Below are 15,175 nucleotides of genomic sequence, written 5' to 3'. Positions count from 1 at the left end.
GCATTTGTGTTTGCTACCTCTACTCCACACAAACATTGTTCAAGGACTTTCTAATTCATTTTATATAATAAATTTAACTTTCCCATGAGGAAAATAATAGATGTTTTCCCCTGAGAGGATCCAGTTAGTGTCAAAATGTTTTTCCTAGGGCTTTCCTCATATTTGTGCAAAATTTTGCAGGACTTTATAGTTCCACAGGAGCCCTCATTCAGCTGATCCCATTCTGAGAATATGATGATATCTACACTTTTGAAATGTTCCGTAAAATGTTCTGAAAAATTACTAACAATGGCAGTGACAGCAACAGCCCCAACCTGAAGTGCTAATGATGATAAAATAGAAGCAGAATCCCTTTGACATACATGCTTTTAATCACAATGTGGTTCTCCAAGGGTTAACCAGCTCTAATGAACATTATTTTGTTGTCTTTTAAAAATCTATCCCCCCACACACACTTTTTTGAAAAATTAATTTAATCTGGCTGGGCCTAGTCAAGCCTATTTAAATTGATTGCAGGCCTGAGCATCCGTCCAGAAACAATGGCGCCAGCTCTCACACATTTGACTTTGTTGTATCCATCAGCTACAGTAGTTATGATTCTTTCATTAGGAGGAAGCTAGGAAAATGTCTAATTCCTTTTTACTGCATATATTCATGCTGAAATTTCAGACCTTGAAGAATATGGATCGTGTTCTCTTACTGAAAAGTTAAAGTTAGTGACAGTCTTGAAAAGAACATTGTGCATTAGGGGTTGGTAAAGGGGCCATTGAAGAGGGACACTGTACCATTGACTTGTTTCTTTAATCTTGAATTGAGGAGACAATCTCTCCAAATAGTGGATGGCCACTGTAGCGTCAGGACAGCTGTTCTGTTGACAAAATTATTTATCTCTCTACTCGGTGTTCTTCAGGGCTGAGCCCAAAGGTAACTTTTCTGAAGCTGTTCGTTCTTCTGTTTCACAATTCTCTTTTCCCTGTGTTTGCTATTTTCTTCCTGTCGTTAAAATGGCAAGGTTCATATAGGGATAAAAATAAACTAAATGCCTTTTAGCACTCCCTTAAGGAGCTAGGAGGGTTCAGAGAAAGAAGTTTCTCTCAGATACGGAATAGTGAATGGAAGTTGGTAGTTAAAGGGAACTAGTTAAATATGATTGATAATGACCTGATATTATTTCTTTGATCTTATTTCTTTTCCCCTCTTTAATCCACATGAATAGTAATGAACACAGCTGAGTGAATGAACACGAAAACAGATAAGCCACTGTGTGTATTTTATACCCTCCAATCTAATGAGTGCATTGTCTTTAGCATCGTTAATGAGTTTTGCAAAATCTGTAATATTTTCATAGAACATCATTGCAGCTTGTGTAAGGGTCATTTGACCATATTTTGCCCCTGGCACCAGAGCAATGGCTTCATTTTTAATGACAGATGCTAATTCTAATTAGCAGTGCTGGAAAAAGTCAGACTGAGTTCTGGATGAGACTGCCCGTCCACCCACTTACACCCTAGATGCTAACTCGAACCCCAGTGCCACCATATATAAATTCTCTCTGCAATACCTGAGAAAAGATGCTGAAGTTGCTGCTGCACTCCCTGTGGTGGACACAGAGGAAAGGAATATTTTGACATAATAATCACAATAATATTTTCATTCTGCAGCTACTGTACCCCCAAAGTGGCTGTGTCAGGACATTACTTCGTCTTTTTCTGTTTTCTCAACCACAAAACCAGGTTCACAATTGCATTTGGCAGCTGCCAAGCTACCCTAATATAGCAGCAGACGAATCCAGGCAAAGAACAGATCTATCACTGTATCTGACTGATCTTTCTGCTTATGCACAGTGACAAATTCTCACCTCTCCATATAGATCAGCAGGCTCTGTAACCAGTCAGTCACGCATAAGTTGTGACAGCGCATCACAAGATTGGCAATTTGGAGCCCTGGAGAACAAGGTGAAACATGCAGTTATTTTACATGAAAATTGCAGTCTTTCCCAAAGCAACATAGGGGTGTGTGTGTGTGTGTGTGTGTGTGCATAACATTTTACAAAAAGAAACATATTGTTCTATTCACTGTATTAAAATACATGGAGAAAAGAGATGAAAAAACAAATCTTTGTGGTGCAGGAGAGGGATTTACATTGCCCATTGGATAAAGACTAAGCAGATCTTTTTTCCCACCTGCTTCTAGGTTACTCAGAATGGCTAAATCAAGGGAACATCTGGCTAATGAGAATATGTGTCTGTGTCTCGGGGATTCCAGGACTGTGTCTAGGATGGCAGAATGGAAAAAAATTGTGGGATAAATTTTCCAATCTTCCTCTCCCTAGTCCTAGTAAAACACAATCACGGCAGGCTTCTGTTTACCCTTGTAAAATCAACCCCCTTCCCACTTTTATCTCTGAATTTAAGAACTTTGAGTAATGGTTTTGATATTTGCAAGGATTTTAGAGAAACTTCCTTCGGCATTTTATGGCGAGCATATTAACAAAAGAAGATGTCTGGCTGCTTCAGAAATGTTTCAAGGTATGAGATGATAATAATTCCTATGAGCTACCCAAATTCACAAAAAAAATCAGGAACTTGCTAAAAAAGAAAATCCAGTAATAACGCATGCATGTTGGAATTCATAGGTTAGTGGTATACAAATTAAACATATTTTAACATTACTCATTTATAAGGAGCCAAATGTAAGAACAAATGACTGGAAAATAAAATACATAGGATTTTAGGGTTGTTGTTGTTGATGATTATTATCTATAAATTATGGATATAAGGGATAGTAGGTTCTGGTCTTAGGACAATATTAGGTCATCGATTCAACAGATATCCCCTAATGAAACCAATAGAATCATATCTAAAAAGTAAATTTATTACAAAATCTCATGAAATGTAACACATTTCTCTGCTTACATGAAATATTCTTCTGTTCAGTTACTTCCACCAAGAAAAGACAAGACTTTATTCAGTTTATGGTTTATTCTAATTTAGATAATTAAAGTAACATCTTGTTTTTAGGTTTAAAAAAGGGAGGAGTCAGTTGCTATACTTACTGTGCTAAAAGGGGGCTAAAATACTGCATTAAAACTGAGTAGGATTCTGATGATGCTGAAGAGGAGGAGGAGGGGAGGGAAGAGGAGAAGGAGAACAAGGAAGAAAAGAGGTGGTAGAAGAGGAAGAGGAGATTAGAAAAATTATATTAATTCTGATTTATTTCTACAGGATAACAGACAGAGAAGCTCCTCTCTATGTTAACTAGTTCAACTTCATTTAAGTTCTTGGAAATACATTAACTGAAATTCTTCACCTCTTTTTGAGACATGACAGAGCCATTAGTTCAAGTATTTGGTAAATTAAGATTATAAACAACTGTAAACCTCCCTTCTCTCACTTTCTGGAACAAACTCAACTATATTATTCCAAACCAATTGTTCACTCTGACTGTCTTGTAGCAATAAGACCAAGTCAGTAACTTTCAGGTTCCAAAAATGGATTGTGTATCTGGAGTCATTTCTTAAAGTGTTTCCATAGCAAGAAAAAAAAATTCTGAAAATGTAAGAACTACAAAGAGGAAGCATCAGCTTACTAGCCCACAGTCACCTGGTGAGACAGCAATAATGAGAGTAGTGTAATAACTGCCATTCAAAAAGCTTTTAACTTGCAGAGAGAGAATTTTTAAACTTTTCTGTAATGTGTTAATTATCTCCACTACCCACACAAGAGAGAATTTTCTCTTATATTAATGTTACACTTTTATCCTTTGCTCATACAGTTTATTTATTTGAATTTGAATTGATTCCCACAATCACTTGGTAATATACGTAAGGCAGTTTTAAGACCCATTTTACAAATAAGGAAACTGACCCCAAGAGGTTGAGTGACTTACTTCAAGTTATAGCGCAAGTTAAAAGCCAAGCTGACAATAGATTGCAGATCTTTGTTCTCTGAATTAATGTCGTTTTCTAGAGTGTCATGGTGCCTCCTTCATCATTCCTCATTGCCTCTTTCCCATGGTTCCTGGCATGAAAATCTGTTTTTGCTTGCACTTGGGAACTTGAAGCATCCTCTTACGTAATAAAAAGAGGTGAATGAAGTAATAATGTATTAAGCATCTGAAAGCAAAGGCATTTTTTTGCATTTGGCTTTCTGATTCTTAAAGTTTTGTTTTTTTTTTCTTTCTTTGAGATGGAGTCTCACTCTGTTGCCCAGGGTGGAGTATAGTGGCGTGATCTCGGCTCACTGCAACCTCCACCTCCCGAGTTCAAGTGATTCTCCTGCCTCAGACTCCCAAGTAGCTGGGACTACAGGCATGCACCACCACACCCAGCTAATTTTTGTATTTTTGTAAAGACAACATTTCATTATATGGGTCAGGAAGGTCTCTGTCTCTTGACCTTGTGATCCCCCCGCCTCAGCCTTCCAAAGTGCTGGGATTACAGGTGTAAGCCACCACGTCTGGCCAAAGATTTTATTTTTTTATTTATTCAAAAGAAAGTGCCCACAGCATCTCCTGAAACTTGAAAAAGGTAATTTTTTCCCCACATGAAACCCTCCACTCTAGTTTTTTTTAATTAGAGTTAAAAAAAAATCATCAAACAGGTACTTGTTTTCTTAAAAACAAGAATAACATTTAATTTTATACAATCTGCTTCAAAAATAAGCATTTTATTCATTAGTTCAAAATTAAACATTTTCAAAGAGCTTCTTTGCTGACTAGTTGCAAGCCATTGAAGTTTTAAATGTCATTTGATGAGTTTTGGCAGCACAGACATAGAAATAATAAAAAGATGCATGTTAAATAATGAAATACATAATACAGTCATGTGCTACATTTTGGTCTGATGGGGGGGTGCCATAAATTTATAATAGAGCTGAAAAATACCTATTTTCTAGTTATGACATAGCAATTGTAACACTGCAGCACAATTACTTTATTTGGTTTGGTTTTTGTTGTTGTTGTTGTTGTTGTTGTTGTTTTTTGAGACAGAGTCTCTTTGCATCACCAGGTGCCAGGCTGGAGTGCAGTGGCCCAATCTTGGCTCACTGCAACCTCCGCCTCCCAGGTTCAAGCAATTCTCCTGCCTCAGCCTCCGGAGTAGCTGGGACTACAGGAACGTGCCCCCATGCCCAGCTAAATTTTTTGTATTTTTTAGTTGAGACGGGGTTTCACCAAGGTCTCGATCTCTTGACCTTGTGATCTGCCCACCTTGGTGTCCCGAAGTGGTGTGATTAAAGGCGTGAGCCACCGCGCCCGGCCAGCACAATTACTTTTTAAAAAAAATAAACATAGCGAAGCCTAAGTGTAAAGTGTTTAGGAAGTCTACAGTAGTGTACATTAGTATCTTAAACCTTCTCATTCACTCAGCACGCACTCACTGACTCACCCAGAGCAACTTCCAGTCCTGCAAGCTCCACTAATGGTAAGTTCCCTATACGTATAGGTGTACTACTTTTACCTTTTATACTCTATTTTTACTGTACCTTTTCTGTGTTTAGATATGTTTAGATGCACAAATATTTACCATTATGTTACGATTGCCTACAGTATTTAACATAGTCACATGCTATACGTGTTTGTAGCCTAGGAGCAATAGCTAGTCTGTATGGCCTACGTATGTAGTAGGCTATACCATTTAGACTTGTGTAAGTACACTCCTTGATGTTTACACATAAACGAAATCACCTAACGTGCATGTGTCTGAACTTATCCCCCAAATTACGTGATGCATGATTGTATACTTGTTCTCAAGAAGCACTCTTGGATAATTTTAAAATACTAAAAGAAATCTTAACAATAGAGAAATTTACCTGGTTTTGTCCATTGTTCACCCCTCAGATAAAAAAATTTAAAATGAATGAAAGAAATAAACTTTATGATTTGAAAAGCAGGAAAAAATTTCAAGAGTTTATCTATTTGGCTTAATTTATTGTGAAAGTGCTTCCTCTGTTAGTATTTTGCTTCAGTAATACTCTTATAAATACTGTGCTCCTTAATTGTTATTATTTATTAGCAATTATTAATTAATCATTCAATTAGTATACAAATAAAATCAGAAAACTTTGGGAGACGTTTATTTATATATGCATATGTCTATAGATATTATGCCTGATCTCCTTCATAAGGTAATTTTTAGCAGCTTACAGCAAAAGACAAAGATGCAAAAAAATAAACAGGATTAAAAGGAAGGGTTAAATAGTAAAAGGGAAATATTCCAGTCATAATTAAGAGCATAGTCTTTAGAGTCAGATTAAACTGGCAGTTTGGCATTTCTTTTTTTTTTTTTTTTTTTTTTTTTTCTAAAAAAATCATTTGCTGTTTATTTGAAATTCAATTTCTACATTTTTCATTTGTGAATCTGGCAACCCTGCTTTTAAGGCACTGGCCATGATGTATTTATTGACCATGAACTGGCAGTTTGGCATTTCTAATCCAAGATTGTCTGGCTGTGTGACCTTGGACAATTCACTCAACCTCCCTGAGCCCAGCTCCTTAGTTAATCAAACACAGATAGTAATGTTCACCTCAAAAAAGACAATGGCGGCTGCTGTTTTCATTCCTGAAATGCTTTTGCTAATGAACTCTATGCTAATTAAATACAAAACCAAATTCTGACCTACACACCCTGCTCCACTTGTGATTATATAGAAATACATATTTAAAAAGCTAAACTAACATTCATTTTCTATGAAGATTAGAAATACCAAGTTAAATTTTAAAATCAATCCTGTAGCATGGTATTCATGAATACACCTCACATGTTGAGCAATATCTTATGGAAGTAAGCAATCAATTAAGAACCACAGCAGAAAACTGTAAGCAAACATCAGAGATAATGACATATATTTAGTTTTAAATTTATAGGCATGTTTTGCATTAGATTTCATTTAGATGTTACTGGTTTCTCTTTATAACACCCCTTGAAATGCAGTATCTTTAGAGAAACTACTTCTATCATGCTGTAAAAATGAGTGCACAGCTTTCCAAGATTGGCTGTTGTTCGGATGAGAACAAATAAAAGAAACAAAATGTCATGTACGAAATTGCTCATTTCGAATAGAAACTGGAACTTTCTATTCATAACTTTCATACATATTTACAGAAAGCAGGCCCCATTGGAAGCACTGCTCTGAAGTACTGGGCTACAGCGTTAGGAAGCCAGACAAGGTTCTTGCCCTCATAGAGCATTTTGTTCATTTGTAGTGAAGACAAATCATGAACACAACAACAAAAAATGGTACAAATGGCATGTAAAAGTAAATGCTATGAAGAAAAATACAGCTGGATAAAGAAATAAAGAATGGCAGGGAAGCCAGGGGGCAATGGGATGGGGCCAGCTTTTACTATGAATTCCGTGCGTAGGTAGAAGGAAAATATTTCATGTACAATTCCGGAAAACCTTAAATTCTGTGGTTAAATTATCAAATCACCTACCCACCTTAACCCCTCAAAACAAAAGTTTCCAAAGAAAGAGAGTAATTTTGCTTCTTGCTTCAGCCCTAAGTCATCTCCCAGACAAAAAAGCAATCATCATTTTCAATTTTAAAAGGGAAAAGAAAAGACTATTTTATTTGAATGAAAAGATTTTTTTCAGTGTGATAGAGAGAGGAGACTGAAATAAACAGAATTTACAATCAATCTCTGCACTTTTGCACCTTCCTCTTCCAGCAATATGGCAAACTAAATAACTTCCACTGAAAACAACTAAAAGGGCTCTATAGTTTTTGTAAAAAAAAATCTTGTTTATGTCACTGATATGCAACACTCGAAGACAGAAATATATATAACAGGGAGTATATTGAGGGCTCTTACTCCCACCCCTGCCCCATCTGCTTGCTCTGTGCCCCAACCTGCCTCCTCTGGCTTATCATGTGTGTCACTTTCTTTCGCATCTTTCCACATCGTTGCTATGTAACCTCAGTCATGTTATTTATCCCCTCTATTCTTCAATGTCTGCATCTGCAAAAATAAAGAAAACAGTTTCCACATCAAAGGGTCTTACTATTAATTGGTTTAATATTCAGAAAAACACGTTGAAGAATTCCTGACAAATAAAATAGGCACGCTATGTTTGTTCAGTAAATCAATACATACAGCAAATAAGAAAATATATTGATAACATCCTCCTCAGTTGTACAAACGGTAGGATATGATGCCCTCTCATTTGTGATTTGGCATTTTTTACTTAAAATATCTCATTATTGATACAGAGATCTTTCTTGTTTTTTTTTAAGTGGCATAGTATTACATTGAATAGATGTACCATATTTAATTTAAATGCTTTTCTGTTCATCATTTGGGATGCTTCCAGTCTTTTGCTTTTAGAAACGATGCTTCAGTGGAAAACTGCATAGATATATCATCTTGTAGGTATGAGGTAAATCTGTCAGACAAATTTTCAAAAGTAAGATTGAGGAGTTGAAGAGTTAAATGCATCTGTTCTATTACATACATTTCCAAACTGCTCTCTGTAGTTTCCAAACTGCTCTCTGTGGTGTTTATATCGTGTTGTACCCCACCAGCAATCTATGAGGGTGCCTGAGAAAACATCTTTTAAAAATACTGAGCTGGGCACAGTGGCTAACACCAGTAATTCCAGCCTTTGGGAGGCAAAGGCGGGTGGATCACCTGAGGTCAGGAGTTTGAGACCAGCCTGGCCAACAGGGTGAAACCCTGTCTCTATTAAAAATACAAAATTAGTCAGGTGTGATGGCACGTGCCTGTAATCCCAACTACTCAGGAGGCTGAGGCATGAGAATCCCTTGAATTTGGGAGGTAGAGGTCACAGTAAGCCAACATCTTGCCGCTGTGCTCCAGCCTGGGCAACAGCGAGAGACTAGTCCTAAAAGTAAAGGCTTTTGAGAACCAACCAAACAAACAAAAAAAGCACATATGTGAAAGCTAGAATGAAGAAAAGCGGGATCTATTTTAAACTATTATATTTTTTAAAAAACAGATTTAAGTAATAAAATAATTCTTGTAATAAAATCTTAGAATGATGTGTATAGTACAAAAGGACAGCCCTCACCCGTAAACAGCCACCTGATCCTCCTGCCTCCCTTCACTTTCTCAAACTGATTCTATTTAACCTGTGATTAATTCTTTTCCTAAACTATGCTTTGAAGTTTTAGAGATGATGTAGTTCTGGGAAAAGGGCTATTTATAATTTTGATGTGTGTTTAAATTGTGAGAGATTTGCAAAGTTTAAATACAAAGGTTCGGGTAGAAATATTAGCTTTCCTTTAATAAATGTACAAACATATTTAATCCAGAAAGGAGAAGGAGGGCATTAAAGCTTTTGTTTCTAAGCTAGTTGCCAACCCTGATGAGCTTCCATTTCAATAGCTGTGGGGAGTAGGGAGATTCTAATAGGAGATCTTCATGACATCAGCTAATTTTTGAGTTTAGTAACTATAAAAAATTCCTGAGAATTAATACTACAGTTTTTCTCTTGTGGATTTGCAGCCCAAATTTATACTACCTAGGTGAGTGAGAGGGAGCCCAATCCAATACAAAAATTTATCTTAAATAATTGGTAGTATTTTTAGATACCTACCTAGAAGCAAATGTAATCCTCTTCAAAAAAAAAAAAAAATGAAACTTCAATCCAGACTTCAAAGAATTCACATAAAGTTCTATGGAACATAAATTAACAGTCAAAAATTACAAAAACACTAAAGTAAACAAAATACAGACAGAAAATCTAGATGCAGAAACACAGACAGAAAATCTAGATTCCCTAAGACTTCAGATATTGGAATTACAGGGTCCAAATATGAAATTAGTATGCTTCCTATGACTCAAGAAATAAAAAGTGATATATAATATATAAGTAATAAGCAGGAGACAATGCATAACATCAAGCATATCTGCAAAAAAGCAAAAACACTTACAGAAATGAAAAATACATTGACTGAAATCAAATTTCAGTGGACATTAAATTGCAAAGTAGACACAACCAAAAAGAGACTTAGTGAAGACATTACCCTCAATGCAGCACAAAAAGGCAAGGAGCTTGAAAACATAAAAGACAAAGGAAGAGAAATGGAAGATGAAAGTCTAACACGCAGGTAACTAGAATCACAGAAAGACAGGGAGAGAAAATGAGAGGCAATATTAAGATATTCTCTGCAGTTTTTCACAAATGATATAAGATGTTACTTCTCCGATTTAGCAAAATCATCCCTTTTCTGCTTCTTATCCAATATCTTTTTCCGAAAATTATGGCTAACTCTACTCAAGATGCTCACAATTCCAATTTTAATTATCTAAGAATCCTTCCAAGGATCTCCCAAGAACACATTTCTCAATCTTGTTTCTCAGGGCCTACTTAAAAGGTGGTGTGGTATCGTACAAAGCCTCTGGGAATACAACAATCTGGATCAAGGTCTGATCTTTGCATAGCCTATCTATCTTTGTAGTGCCAGGCAAGTTACCTAAGTCTTCTGTGCTTCAGCATTCTCATGCTTAAAATGGGAATAATGGAATTTACCTTAAAAGACAGGTTATAAAAATTAAATTCTGTAGCATATATAAAATGTCCAGCATACTGCTTGGCATATTTTAGGTACTTAATACATGTTCATTCCATTTGCACATCATTAATTCTCACAGTCCCTGATTGTGAGAGCCTTCAGACAGACGGACCTATCAAAGCCCTTCTGTCAGGTACACTCACACCACTCAGTCATTCACTGATTTTGGTATTAATCACACCACTGAACTTGGTAGGAGTCAACATGCTTCTTTCCACCACATATGGCAACCCACCCTCAAGTGAGAATACTGGTTTTCACTCCTAACGGTATCTATAGGCTTCAGGTGCAGGCAGATACGAGTAACAGGATGGTGTGGAACACCCCTTTGAGGAATGTCTGCCTATCACATGACACTCGTCCAATTCATGTATTGTGGAAAAATAACAGAGCCCCATTTGCTCTTTTAATTTCAAAGAATCGTCTTTGTTCATTCTTCATTATTTCATTCAACAAAGATTTGCTGAGCCCATTTTTGTGTGTGTGCCAGACACTATTCTAGCCTTGACATCAGGACCACATCCATCCCAGAAGTCATGAGCCTGTTTTCAAAAGACCACTCTAGGTAAATTCAGAAGTTCAAGGAATTTCAGTTTTAAAATGTTTTAAATCTTTGATTGACGGAGGAGGAAGCAAAGTAGTTGGAACTATTTTGAAATAATGCACATATCCAAATGAAAACAAATTGTAAATAAAAAAATATCTCCCTAATCACTTCTATCAAAAACTAATATAATCTCCCTATCAATGATCTTTAAAAGAAAGTTGGGAGATATTTTTCTCTGTAGTAATGCAAAGGAAATTAATATCACTTCATCAGAGCCTGAGAGGAAATTACTGTGAAATACAGTCTTAGCTAAATGTATATAATATGAAACCTAGTTTCATATATAGGTGTAAACTAGGCTGTGATGTGGATTTGCAATTAAATAGAACACCTTGAAGCTAGACTCAAGCTGCTAGAGAGTTTTGTTTCCAATCCCTTGACCTAGTGTTTAAATTGGATGAAATCTTTCAGGATTTTGTACCAGTGACTCTCTTTGGCGGAAGAGAGCCAGTGAAATGTACTGTCAGCAGACACAATACCTTTCTACTTTCTTATTTTGTCTTCATTACTCGGCCTCTGTTTCCGCCTCCTCCAAACACTCTCAGGCTTGCCGCTTGCCTCGGTACCTCTGTTTGCTCCCTTCTCTATCATTATCCTCCTGATTTGAGGACACAGCTATTGATGTTGATTGCTATCTGGTCACATGACAGAGGCTGAAAAGGCCCACACCAGTACAGCAAGCCCTCTTTTCCTCACTCACACACGCAAAGACCGTTCTTCAGTTTCCAGAGACCACAGGATGTCTACGCACAATTCAATGCTGTAAATTGTTAAAACCAAAGGTAGGGGGGAGGCATGTGCTCCAGTGATTGATTGATAATTTTCTTGTTTGCATACAGTGGGGGTGGATAAATAAATAAATGTGTTCTGAGGCCGCAGCCTGATACAGAAGTCTAGTTCTGTGCTGAACTGACATTCATCTTCAGAGCCTGAATGTCTTCACCTGCCTCCTTTCTTGCTTATTCTTCTCCCTCCCAACACAGCCTTACTGGGTTGTCATGCAATGCTATAGCTCATGGAAGTCCCAAACTAGGAAACCTCATCTCTATGTTTTTATCATGCATGTCCTGCCAGAAACAAGTGCACAGATTCCTGTCTCCTGTGTGTGCACAGAAATCCTGAGGAGAAAAGCCTTCCCCTATCCAGCCAGCTCAACCAGCCAAGTTAGCTCCACCTGCAGAAGGATAACAGATGTCACAGTCAGGTCCCCATCACATTCAGAGGACTAAACATAAACTTTGAAAGCAGATCTTTAGAATTTGCATTCAGCATGGCCACTGACTGGTTGGGTGCAATTGAGGAGGCCATTTAACTCCTTGGAGGCTCATTCACCTCATCTTAAAATCAGGATTAGCAATATAGGATATTGCAGCACTTGAATGAGGGAATGTGTTCTATGGAAATTGCTATGTACTAAAGCATTGCTCTTCTATTTCCACTGTGAGGAGGATTTTTTGTAGCACTTATTGGCATTGAGAGTTCTTCCTTCTGTTTTGCAAAGTGATAGCTCTTGGTTAACTAGTGTTAAGTTGCATGGAGTTCATGGCTTAATTTGCTTACAGGCCCTCCCTTCTGATTTTGTGCCTCAGAAGAGATCTTCTGGTACAGTGTTTAACCCAAGGTTATTTCAGTCGTGGGGATTTGGAGCACATTGGTAGTTCTAGTTGGAGGAAGATTGTGGTGCCTTTTTGTATCCATCAAATCGCTCTATCATTTTACACAAACAACGAGCCCACTGGATTTTGTTGAGATATTCCAAGTCACTTATAGTAAATATATCTAACATTATCATAGCTAAGTCATTCTCTGTTTTAGAAATGAATGAATCAAATTTCCCAATGTAGGTGATCAGGAGAGGTATTTATGAAATAGGTACTGTCTGAGAAAACCCTTTAAAAATCAGAGAAAGAAGTAGAGTACGCTTAAGAAGAAAAACAAGCAAGGGTAAAGACAGAGAGATGAGAAGGTTGGAGAGAGGTTGTAGGAAACTAATCTGATTAGGCTGGGGAAATTTCTCAGGAGAGAAAGAAGTTCCCAGGTCAATTACACTTAGAAACACTTCAGACACTCTTTTTAGAGACTTGCAATGCTCCTTAGAATATTAATCTGCAATATGGAAATTACAATTTAGTAACTCTTATCTGAAAGTTGTGTTTTTTGTTTGTTTGTTTGTTTTGGTTTTTTAGTGGACATATGTCTATTATCATTGGCATAGGCCAATAATTGATAGGCCCTTAGTAGAGCCTTTAAATCAGGGCAATGGCACTATCAACATTTTGTTTCAAACAAAGTCATCTAACAAAATGCAAAAGCATAAAGATAAAAGGAATGAAACTGGCAACAGAGAAATATTTACAGGTTGTTGTGTTAGTCTAGGAGTATGATACTAATGAGAATTCGTACAGTTATAGATAAAAGGATAAATATAAAGACATAGCAGAAGGAAAATATGTGAGCTTTGGCATCTTATCAATGGGGTGATCTAGATAGAGCAATCTAAAAATGACTTGAAGATTTCAAACTACCATGATGGGAAGCAATAATGAATTTGATTTTAGATAGAGGAGCTTGGAGGTTCCCATGGGGAAACGGTCTCCACTTGAAAGGAAAGATATGCCATGGTTTAGGGAATCATCTTCAGAAAAGTCATCATTGAAATTGCTGAAGCAGCTGATATCTCTGATAAACGAAATAGTAAGAGAAGAGATCAGGGTTGACATGAGACCTTGGAGGACTGTCTGCCTTTAGAAGGTAGAAAGAGGAAGAGGTGCTAACAAATAATGCAGCAAAAAAAAGAGAAGAACTAGTATAGCACACTGTCACAGAAGCAAGTGAAAAATGTCTTAGAAGGACATAATCGATGGTATCATAAACTGATGAGAGTTTCAGGAAGAAAAAAGCTGAGAAAAAGCCATTGGTTTTGATGTTTAGAAGTTTAATCACGGGCAGCTAAGAGGGAAAAGTTCTAAGAGAGAAGTGACAGACTGCTAGGAACTGACACTGTGGTGCTGGGTAGACCCTGTTGTGCATTTGAATCGCCTGTGGATTTGACTGCAGTTGTTGTTTAATGCATGAAATCAAAACCCACCTTGAGATTCTGATGCAGTAGGTTTAGGATGGAGCCTATTATCTCTTGTGAGTGAGTTTAGAGGTGATACAAATAAAGGACTATGTTTTGAAAATACTGACAATGAGAGTGAAGAGAGAAAAATATCAGGATCAAAATTTGGGAGTTTGAGACCAACCTGGCCAACATGATGAAACCCTGTCTCTACTAAAAATCCAAAAAATTAGCCAGGATTTGTGGTGCATGCCTGTAGTTCCAGCTACTTGGGAGGCTGAAGCAGGAGAATCTCTTAAACCCAGGAGGCGGAGGCTGCAGTGAGCCGAGATCGCACCATTGCACTCCAGCCTGGCGCCTGGCGATGAAGCAATACTCTGTCTCAAAAAAAAAAAAGAAAAGAAAAGAAAAGAAAGAAAGAAAAAAGAAATTAAATCGTTGGATTGTTTTGATTTATTTTGTTTTACGAGGAGAGACCTAAGTATGTGTGTGGGTTCATAGAGAGAATAAAAACTATAAGAAAACCTGTATGAGAGAGATCATTGGTGAAGCATGGCACAGAGCAAGAAAGGAAGAGGTAGGGTATGAGGTATCAGGAACCTGGCTTTTAATAAGGAGGAGGTTCGATCTTGGAGGGAAGAAAGATATAAGGAGGAAGGATGGGTAAGGCCTATTCAGATTTAGAACTAGAGAGGAGGGAAGATGAGTGATGATTACAAATCTCTCGGTTAGCCAAAGACAAATAACCTTCTGCCGACATTGAAGGAGATAAATTTAGGATTGGGGAACCAAGATTGGAGGTTTATCACAGCCAATTTGGGAAATTCTAATAGTAAACCCAAGAGGCTTGCAATTTTAAATAGAGTTGTCAGGGAGGCCTCACTGAAGTGATGATATTTGTACCCAGATCTGAAGTTAGTAAGGGAGTGAGGGATGTTGATATCTGCTAAACAGCACCACAAGCAAAAGGAA

The 15,175-nt window shown here is 37.2% G+C and overlaps 2 protein-coding genes across 4 annotated transcripts in view; one reads left to right on the top strand and one right to left on the bottom strand.

Annotated features, from left to right (window-relative positions):
- RORB (RAR related orphan receptor B) overlaps window positions 1-15,175 on the top strand; it is a 189,987-nt gene that overhangs the window by 35,906 nt on the left and 138,906 nt on the right. The gene's annotated exons all lie outside the window — the stretch shown is intronic.
- The window catches only part of TRPM6 (transient receptor potential cation channel subfamily M member 6), a 375,800-nt gene continuing 365,576 nt past the window's right edge, over window positions 4,952-15,175 (bottom strand). For 2 of the 3 annotated variants that reach the window (XR_012516544.1, XR_012516545.1), the window contains 2 exons: window positions 9,557-9,635; window positions 4,954-8,383 (listed from right to left, as the gene is read on the bottom strand). The gene's annotated coding sequence lies outside the window, so the exon portion shown is untranslated. Of the gene's footprint in view, window positions 8,384-9,556; window positions 9,636-15,175 lie in introns of all 3 variants that reach the window. The other variant, XR_012516543.1, reaches the window with a different exon arrangement.

The sequence above is a fragment of the Saimiri boliviensis genome, chromosome 2 (assembly GCF_048565385.1).
Source record: "Saimiri boliviensis isolate mSaiBol1 chromosome 2, mSaiBol1.pri, whole genome shotgun sequence".
In the NCBI taxonomy this organism is placed as follows: domain Eukaryota; kingdom Metazoa; phylum Chordata; class Mammalia; order Primates; family Cebidae; genus Saimiri; species Saimiri boliviensis.
Note: the sequence above shows the minus strand (reverse complement) of the source record. Positions and strands in the feature narration are given on the sequence as shown.